This window comes from Lactuca serriola, chromosome 5, assembly GCF_051521515.1.
Source record: "Lactuca serriola cultivar US96UC23 chromosome 5, Lser_US96UC23_V15, whole genome shotgun sequence".
Lineage (NCBI taxonomy): Eukaryota > Viridiplantae > Streptophyta > Magnoliopsida > Asterales > Asteraceae > Lactuca > Lactuca serriola.
Window position 1 is genome coordinate 89,703,082 of NC_136412.1, and position 8,294 is coordinate 89,711,375.

Here is an 8,294-nt window from a genome sequence, read left to right on the forward strand (position 1 = left end):
CTCCGTTCTTGGAATATTCCGTACTAAACCTCTTTAGTACCTTATCTAAGTATGTGCTCTGACTAAATTCAATTAGTCTCTTCTTTCTATCTCTTAATATCCTAATCCCAAGAATATAGGCAGCTTCTCCAAGGTCTTTCATGGCAAAACACTTTCCAAGCCAAGACTTAACTTTGTTCATGGTTGGAATGTCGTTACCAATGAGTAATATTGTTGGATTAATGTCTAAGTCCATAACTGTAATTGGTGAAACTTGACCCGACCCGGCATGGTCCATTTGGGTTGCATACCACCATGCACTTGGATAGACTATAATGAGAGAAATAAGACACTTATGGTTATTAATATATTATAAGTTCTAGTATATTAATAATAAGAATAATAAGATTATTTAATTAGTATTGATCAAGAATTAATCTAGGATTAATTAAGTGATCAAAAGAAGACTAATTAAATATATGGGTTGATTGTGTAAATCATCCATACTTGTATAGTGGGCTAAGCTCCATGGATAATCAAGTTGGGCTAAAACCCATAGGATGGTCCATGGATGCTCCATGGTGTATTTGTACCCATGGATCCAAGGAAATGGAAAGTCATGACAATTAGGGTTTACCCTAATTGTAACACTATATAAAGATCTTATTCTTGACAAAATTGGCAACTAGTAACACACTAGAGTGTGAAGTGAAAGGGCTAGCCGATTTCATGAGTTATAGAATTCTCTCAAGCTATTCTAAGTGTTTTGGTGATTGTGATTCCACTTGAGGCTTCCATACTATTGGGGCTAAGCTCTTAAAGCTTGAAGACATCAAGCTACATCAAAAGGTATGTATTATATCTTGTTACATTCATTGATTTGTATGCTAGATTAGGATTAATACCTTGGAAGTTCTTATTTGCATGTATAATAGAGAAAACATAGATCCAAGGTATTTAGGGTTGCATGTACACTTAGGAGTGTTAGAATGCTCAAAACCCAACAGTGGTATCAGAGACTAGGCTTGTTTTCTTGTTATACCTGCAATGGAAGCTGAAAAAACGAATTTGTTGCTGTCTGATCATCAAACTCGGCGAGTCCATGCCTAAAAAGTGATCAAATCAATCCAACTCACCGAGTTGGTTCATGCACTCGACGAGTTGGACCCCCAGACAGCATATTTTCGAGTTTTTTTGGCTAGAAATGGACTAGGAACATTACCCTAAGTTGTTTTTGAACTTATAAACTTGTTTTTGATGGGGTAATGTTCATGCTAATCCATTTTCAAAGATAATTGTCAATAGATTCATGTTTTGTATTAGTTTAAGGTTTAGACTAATTACATGAAAAAGTTTGATTTGAATTATCTTGTTCTTATGAGTTGCTTAGATTAATAGAAAAGTTAATTGAAATAGTTGTTTTCAATCCATTTTAATCTAAGAGTTGAGTATAAAATGTGTTTGTGTAACTTGTCCTCAAGTTACATGAAGAGTCACATTAAAGACTCATAAAATTCATAAAAGTTGGCAATGGTTACAAAATGAAGAGTCTTGTGTCATTGAATAATTTTTTATGACTCCATAACTTGTCCTCAAGTTATGGAAGTTCAAGAGTCACTTCATTAAAGAAAAATATGTAACCATAATTAAATCCATAAGTTATAAAATAAAGGAAAAGTTACTTCTTTTATTAGCTTAAAGTCTTCCATAACTTGTCCTCAAGTTATGGAACTTGAAGAGTTTTTGGATTAAAACTACTTTAAACACATAAGTTATGGAATTAATTAGTTTTGAATAGTTTCAAAACTTTCCCTCAAGTTTTTGGAATTTGAAAAGTGTTCCTTATGAATACTTTAATTCCAAGTTAGCCCTTAGAATTTTAAAAGTTAAAATTTAACCCTTATACTTTATAATATTATAAGTTAATAATATATATATGTATAAGAGTAAAGTCAGTCTTACCGCTAGTACGCCTCATTCACGAAGCTGGTCTATAAGGTGGGTATAAGGTTGTTGCCTATAAAATGGCAACTTAATGGGTGTCCACTCTCACCCACCGCTTGCTTGACTGGTGGAGGGTCGTTAGCCGAACGGGTTTGACAAGACTAGAATTCTCCCTTCATTAAAAGTATTAATGATAATACTAAGTAACTAAACTCTTAATAATACCCAATCTTAGTTACTTAGGAAAAATGTGAATAAGGTGCTAACCCATGAAATTACACTTTACACTTTGTCTAAGTCGTTAGTGGAGCGTGTGTGGTTAACCGGCACACTAACTTGGACTTAACAAGGTAGGTAAAGGGTGACTTAATATTTATCATAGTATCGATGGAGCGTGTGTGGTTAACCGGCACATCGATTGAGGGGTAATTTATTAAGGGTACCAAGTGATTTGCATGGTTACTTCACACCTTGTTTTGTGATCCTCGGCATCCCAGTCACAAAACCTGAAGGGCACACTCGAGATTGAAACATGCCTTTGAACAGTTCAATGAATCTCAAAGATCTAGGAGTTTCAAAACCAATTAAAACCTAATAATACATTTCATTTATCTTGGTGGAAATTGGTGAATCGTCATTCACCTACCTTCAAATATTTTATAGCTTGGATTACGGCATACCTCTTCTAAGTTATAAAATAGTTTGTTGGGTCCTAGCCTTAATATTTCATATTGGGTGTCATATTAAGGACTTTAAATCAACTATCTTGAATATCTCCCAAAAGATGTATGTAATAGACACCTATTATCTTCCCAAATCTCTTGAAACAAGGTTTCCTAATGAGGATGATGTCCCATGGATATCATACTTCTTTCTCCTCCTCCAATTATTCTCCCAAACCCACAAGTTCTTGAAAAGTTTAAGGCCACTCAAGCCCTATTGGCAAGGCAAGGTCTAGGTGTGATCATATCTTGGAGATGTAGTCACATATTGACAAGCCGGGAGAGTTGGGTGTCAAAGTCTTGAGAAAGTTGGTGGTTCAACTACTTTCTAAGTCACATAGTGAGTTCTTTTGGAACACTTATGAAACAGACTATGACAAGACCCTTAATGATCTTATCTATTTGCTAAGATCAACTTCCTAAAACTTTATGGACATTGACAATGATGACATTGGATATCTAGTAAAGCTCTCTCTTCCCTGTGGAAAGGGATCGGCCATAGTCAACTCGGTTGACCAAATTGTAAAGAGAAAGCTAAGTCTGTGATAGTCCCGTGTACCATTATCAAAGGGTCCATATGTTTATGTTGCCAAAGGAAGGGGCATTGGTTGCGAAGCTGCCAAATCTACCTAAGGATGTTAAAGTCAATAAGTTTGACTCTACTTCAGGTAAATTCCACTATCTAACTCTGTTAAGTTTCTATTTTGAGATTCTTGAGACATGATGTGACTGGGTCACATGGTGATGTTTTAAGAATCAAAGAAAAGTGAAGAAACTTAAAGAAAGAATATGCTGAATCTGATGGCGTAGATGGATTTCTATCGCATAGTTTGAAAATCGGATTCTTGAGCTACTTCTTAGGAGTTATGAGATATTGCTTAAGGAATAGATAACAACAAGTTTTCATATGGGTTGTAAGGACAAGTTTTTCCGCAAAGTTTTAAAATAAAAGAAAATTTTTGATTTTATTTATTTTAAAATATCCTTACAATTGCATTTGAGGGAAAATTGTTGCTTATATGATTCCATTAAGAGCAAGAGTGGAAATATAAAATTGTTTCTTTCATTTGTGGTAATGTCTAGATGTACCAAATAAGGAAAGATTCTCATCACCCAAGTTTCAATTGGACCGGAACTTGGAATCATGAAAGTTGTATAGCATGATGAATGAGAACTTTCAAGTATTGGAAAATTAAGACTAATTACTCGGTCACATGGATGTGTGAGTCAAGTAATGGACTAAGGGATCGAGTACATAGTCTTGTGCTCTGGTCAAGTCCACCACAAAAGATTGATAAGACTATTCGTCATAGTTTACTAAAGCTCAGTAAATATGATTATACTTACAAGCTTAAGTGTAACTCTAAGACATTGGAAAAGGTTCCAATGTATGGCAGAGCGAATAGGAAGAATCAAAATGGCAGAAGGATAAAAGTTTCTCAAATCTGAAAAGATGGGAGAGTACTTTAGTATCAGGTTTTGTGATCATCTTAATGATTAAGAAACCATAGCACAATTAGTTCTCTAAGGAAGTCTTAGTGCATTCTTATGACTAAGAAGAGGGATCTTGAATTGTTGAAATGGTTAAATCAAGAAGATGAGTCATACTGCAAGTCTTAGAGTCATACTCCAAGATTGTAATTTGAGTGACATGTCTTAAAGAAGGTATAAAACACTTGTCAAATGTAAGAGTAAAAGTTTCCTACTCTTGTACATTTGAAATTGGCAAGTTGTGATGTTTTGGATAAAACAAAGACCAACTTAGGCCAATTGTGTGAAGTGTTTGTCTTGATTAGAATCCACACTGTCTCTTGGATGTTTGACAAGGGAGTCTTATAGGTCAAGAGGACAGTGGGAGTCTTAAAGGTCTTGAAAGTCTCAAGAACTAATCAAGAATAAAACCTGAAGTTCTTCACTAGCACACGACTTGAGGTTTATAACCTATCGTGTTGACTTGTTCTATGCCCATTCCAGTTAAAGTTGGCTTTGCATATGAGTTCTTAGATTTCTCAATTTGTTGCACAACAACTTGGAAGCAATGGCAGGCCCTTGAGCTGCTAGGTGGCAAGAAATTAAGATTGAGTTCAGTCCATATGAGTTTGGATTTGTCATTATCCTTGTGTTGTGACTATGGTTTTGACAATTCACATGGATAAGAACGCATACACCATTAAATCTAAGTGTCATAAGGTTTCTCTCCGATTCATGAAAATGATGGTGAGGAAACACTTTCACTAAGTAGATTTTATCTAGATAGCAATTGTGATATTTGCATTCTCAAAGTCGTTAGTGGAGCGTGTGTGGTTAACCGGCACACTAATATGGACTTGTGAGAAGTGGCAAAAAGGTCTAACCATTATGATTACAGCATACCTCTTCATAACTGTTTAGACACACAAGTGTGCTATCTAAGGGAAGGTGTATGATTTTTGATAAAGTTTTATCAAAACAATCTAGTATCAGAAATCTGAACTTTGGTAAGAAAGTCAATGAAGTAATTGATTTCTAGAAGTCCAGCTGATTTCTGAGTACATGTCAAAGCTAGTGGGAGCATAAGTGTTATGCTAATAATCATCATGTTAGTGGGAGCATGATAATTATGATAAGTATTGCAAGTTAGCAATGTTAATTATAGAAAACAAAAGTTTCAATTGGGAACAAGTTGTTTTGCTATAATTAAGGGAGAGGAAATTATACTTCATCTCAAATCTATAAGCTTAGATCGTGAGGTTTTAATCATTTAGTCAAGGATATATATATGAATTTCATGTTGGAATGGCTCAACATAAGGAAATTCTGTATATGGGTCCATTATTTGCGTTCTAAAATTCGATTATGATTACGGCATCCCTTTTCATAATCTGAATTATGAGAACTTGGCAAATTGAAATGGACATATTATAGCAAAAGACTGGTTTAGTCTTTATGCGAGACATCATGAATCGTGTCCCATATGCTTCGGATATAGGATCGATTATATGTGCTATAATCATCCGTTCTAAAATTTTCCAAATGCCTGGGGCATTAAGAAGGAAAAAGGTTTAGAACTGGATATGAATAAAAGGATTAAACAATTGTCGAGGACAATCTAAGGTTTACCAAAGATTGGTTGCTCAAGGACAGTTGGAAGTATAGTGATAATTCTGGAAGGACCATATTGACTTAATTTGTAAGGAGGCAACTCTTGTTCAGAAGTGATAAGTTAGAATGGAATCTGGAAATGTTTCAAAGTTAAGATTTTTCAATCTGTGTATGATTAAGGAAACTTAATGCAAGAAGGATGTTTCCAAGGAACTGATCTCCTTTGGAATGCTTTGTAATGTTTGTTGTCAAGTCTTTATGACTTTGTGCATAATCATTACAAGAGGACCAATGCATATAAGTTTATAATCTAACAGATTTCAGTAAATGGCATGAATTTGGAATTCTTGCAATTGCGGTAAGGATTTGGGAGTGTGAAAAGAGAATCATTGAAGTAATGTTCAATTGATCTAGTTCACAAAGTAAAGATCATAGACAAACATAGTATGCATACTTGGTGTATGGCATGACTAGTGTTTAAGAAAACATAGTGTACATGCTTGGAGCATGGGACAACTATTGTTTTAAATTCAAGAATAAAGTTGATAGCTGAAACAGTATACAATGAATAATGTGTAATCATATGGTGATAAATAAAAGGTGTTTTATTTATGTTCAAAGAGTTGATACTATATTGGATTCAATTATTATTGTGTTTCATTTTGCATGTTTTGACTTCCCGAATAAACTGGGTTATTCTTCCGGAATGACTAAGTTATTCAAACCATCCATAGTCGGTCATATGTTGGAAGTAGATATGAATTAAGACTGTCATGGGTTGGCTTGTAGAGGTCTAAGGTGTTGGACAAAGGGCTACAACACTCATGAGTGCTCATAAGTTCTGAGTATTGGATTCAACCCGCGCTCATTGGAATCACTTCATGGATTTTATCACGAGTGATCATGAGACGATAATATCTTATATTCTTCAAACCTAGAGATATGAGTTGTTACTATGAGTTGATAGTACATTGATTGCACGTAAACGCATACGGTAACTCGGTGTTATAAAACGTGCCTTTGTGTATGATTCAACAAGTAGTAGAACAATCCATATGAGTCGAAGTTTATCCGTTCCTTTTACCTTCGGGATAAAAGCGATATCTGTGGGCCCCTCGATGATTTGATGATGACAAATGGAAGTGCTCGGCCGGGCCAGGACTGATTTGATTTGTTCAATTAGTCAGTCGTCATAAATCGCAAATCGGGAAACAACAAATGGACAGAGAGAATGATTATAATCCATGTCTCAGTCCATATGATATCTAGAATGGAGGAATATATGATCCCTTATCTAATGGACAAGTCGCTGACAAAGGTCAGAGTTCATCTACAAGGTCAGAGTTCGACAGAAGCTTTTGAGAGCTACGATTGCCGGTTGGTTCCTGAAGTCATACGCAATAATAGTTTTAGACTTATCCAAGTGGGAGACTGTTGGATTAATGTCTAAGTCCATAACTATAATTGGTGAAACTTGACCCGACCTGGCATGGTCCATTTGGGTTGCATACCACCATGCACTTGGATAGACTATAATGAGAGAAATAAGACACTTATGGTTATTAATATATTATAAGTTCTAGTATATTAATAATAAGAATAATAAGATTATTTAATTAGTATTGATCAAGAATTAATCTAGGATTAATTAAGTGATCAAAAGAAGACTAATTAAATATATGGGTTGATTGTGTAAATCATCCATACTTGTATAGTGGGCTAATGCTCCATGGATAATCAAGCTGGGCTAAAACCCATAGGATGGTCCATGGATGCTCCATGGTGTATTTGAACCCATGGATCCAAGGAAATGGAAAGTCATGACAATTAGGGTTTGCCCTAATTGTAACACTATATAAAGATCTTATTCTTGACAAAATTGGCAACTAGTAACACACTAGTGTGTGAAGTAAAAGGGCTAGCCGATTTCATGAGTTGTAGAATTCTCTCAAGCTATTCTAAGTGTTTTGGTGATTGTGATTCCACTTGAGGCTTCCATACTATTGGGGCTAAGCTCTTAAAGCTTGAAGACATCAAGCTACATCAAAAGGTATGTATTCTATCTTGTTACATTCATTGATTTGTATGCTAGATTAGGATTAATACCTTGGAAGTTCTTATTTGCATGTATAATAGAGAAAACGTAGATCCAAGGTATTTAGGGTTGCATGTACACTTAGGAGTGTTAGAATGCTCAAAACCCAACAGTGGTATCAGAGACTAGGCTTGTTTTCTTGTTATACCTGCAATGGAAGCTGAAAAAACGAATTTGTTGTTGTCTGATCATCAGACTCGGCGAGTCCATCAGGAGGAGACTCGGCAAGTCCATGCCTAAAAAGTGATCAAATCGATCCAACTCGCCGAGTTGGTTCATGCACTCGACGAGTTGGACCCCCAGACAGCATATTTTCGAGTTTTTTGGCTAGAAATGGACTAGGAACATTACCCTAAGTTGTTTTTGAACTTATAAACTTGTTTTTGATGGGGTAATGTTCATGCTAATCCATTTTCAAAGATAATTGTCAATAGATTCATGTTTTGTATTAGTTTAAGGTTTAGACTAATTAC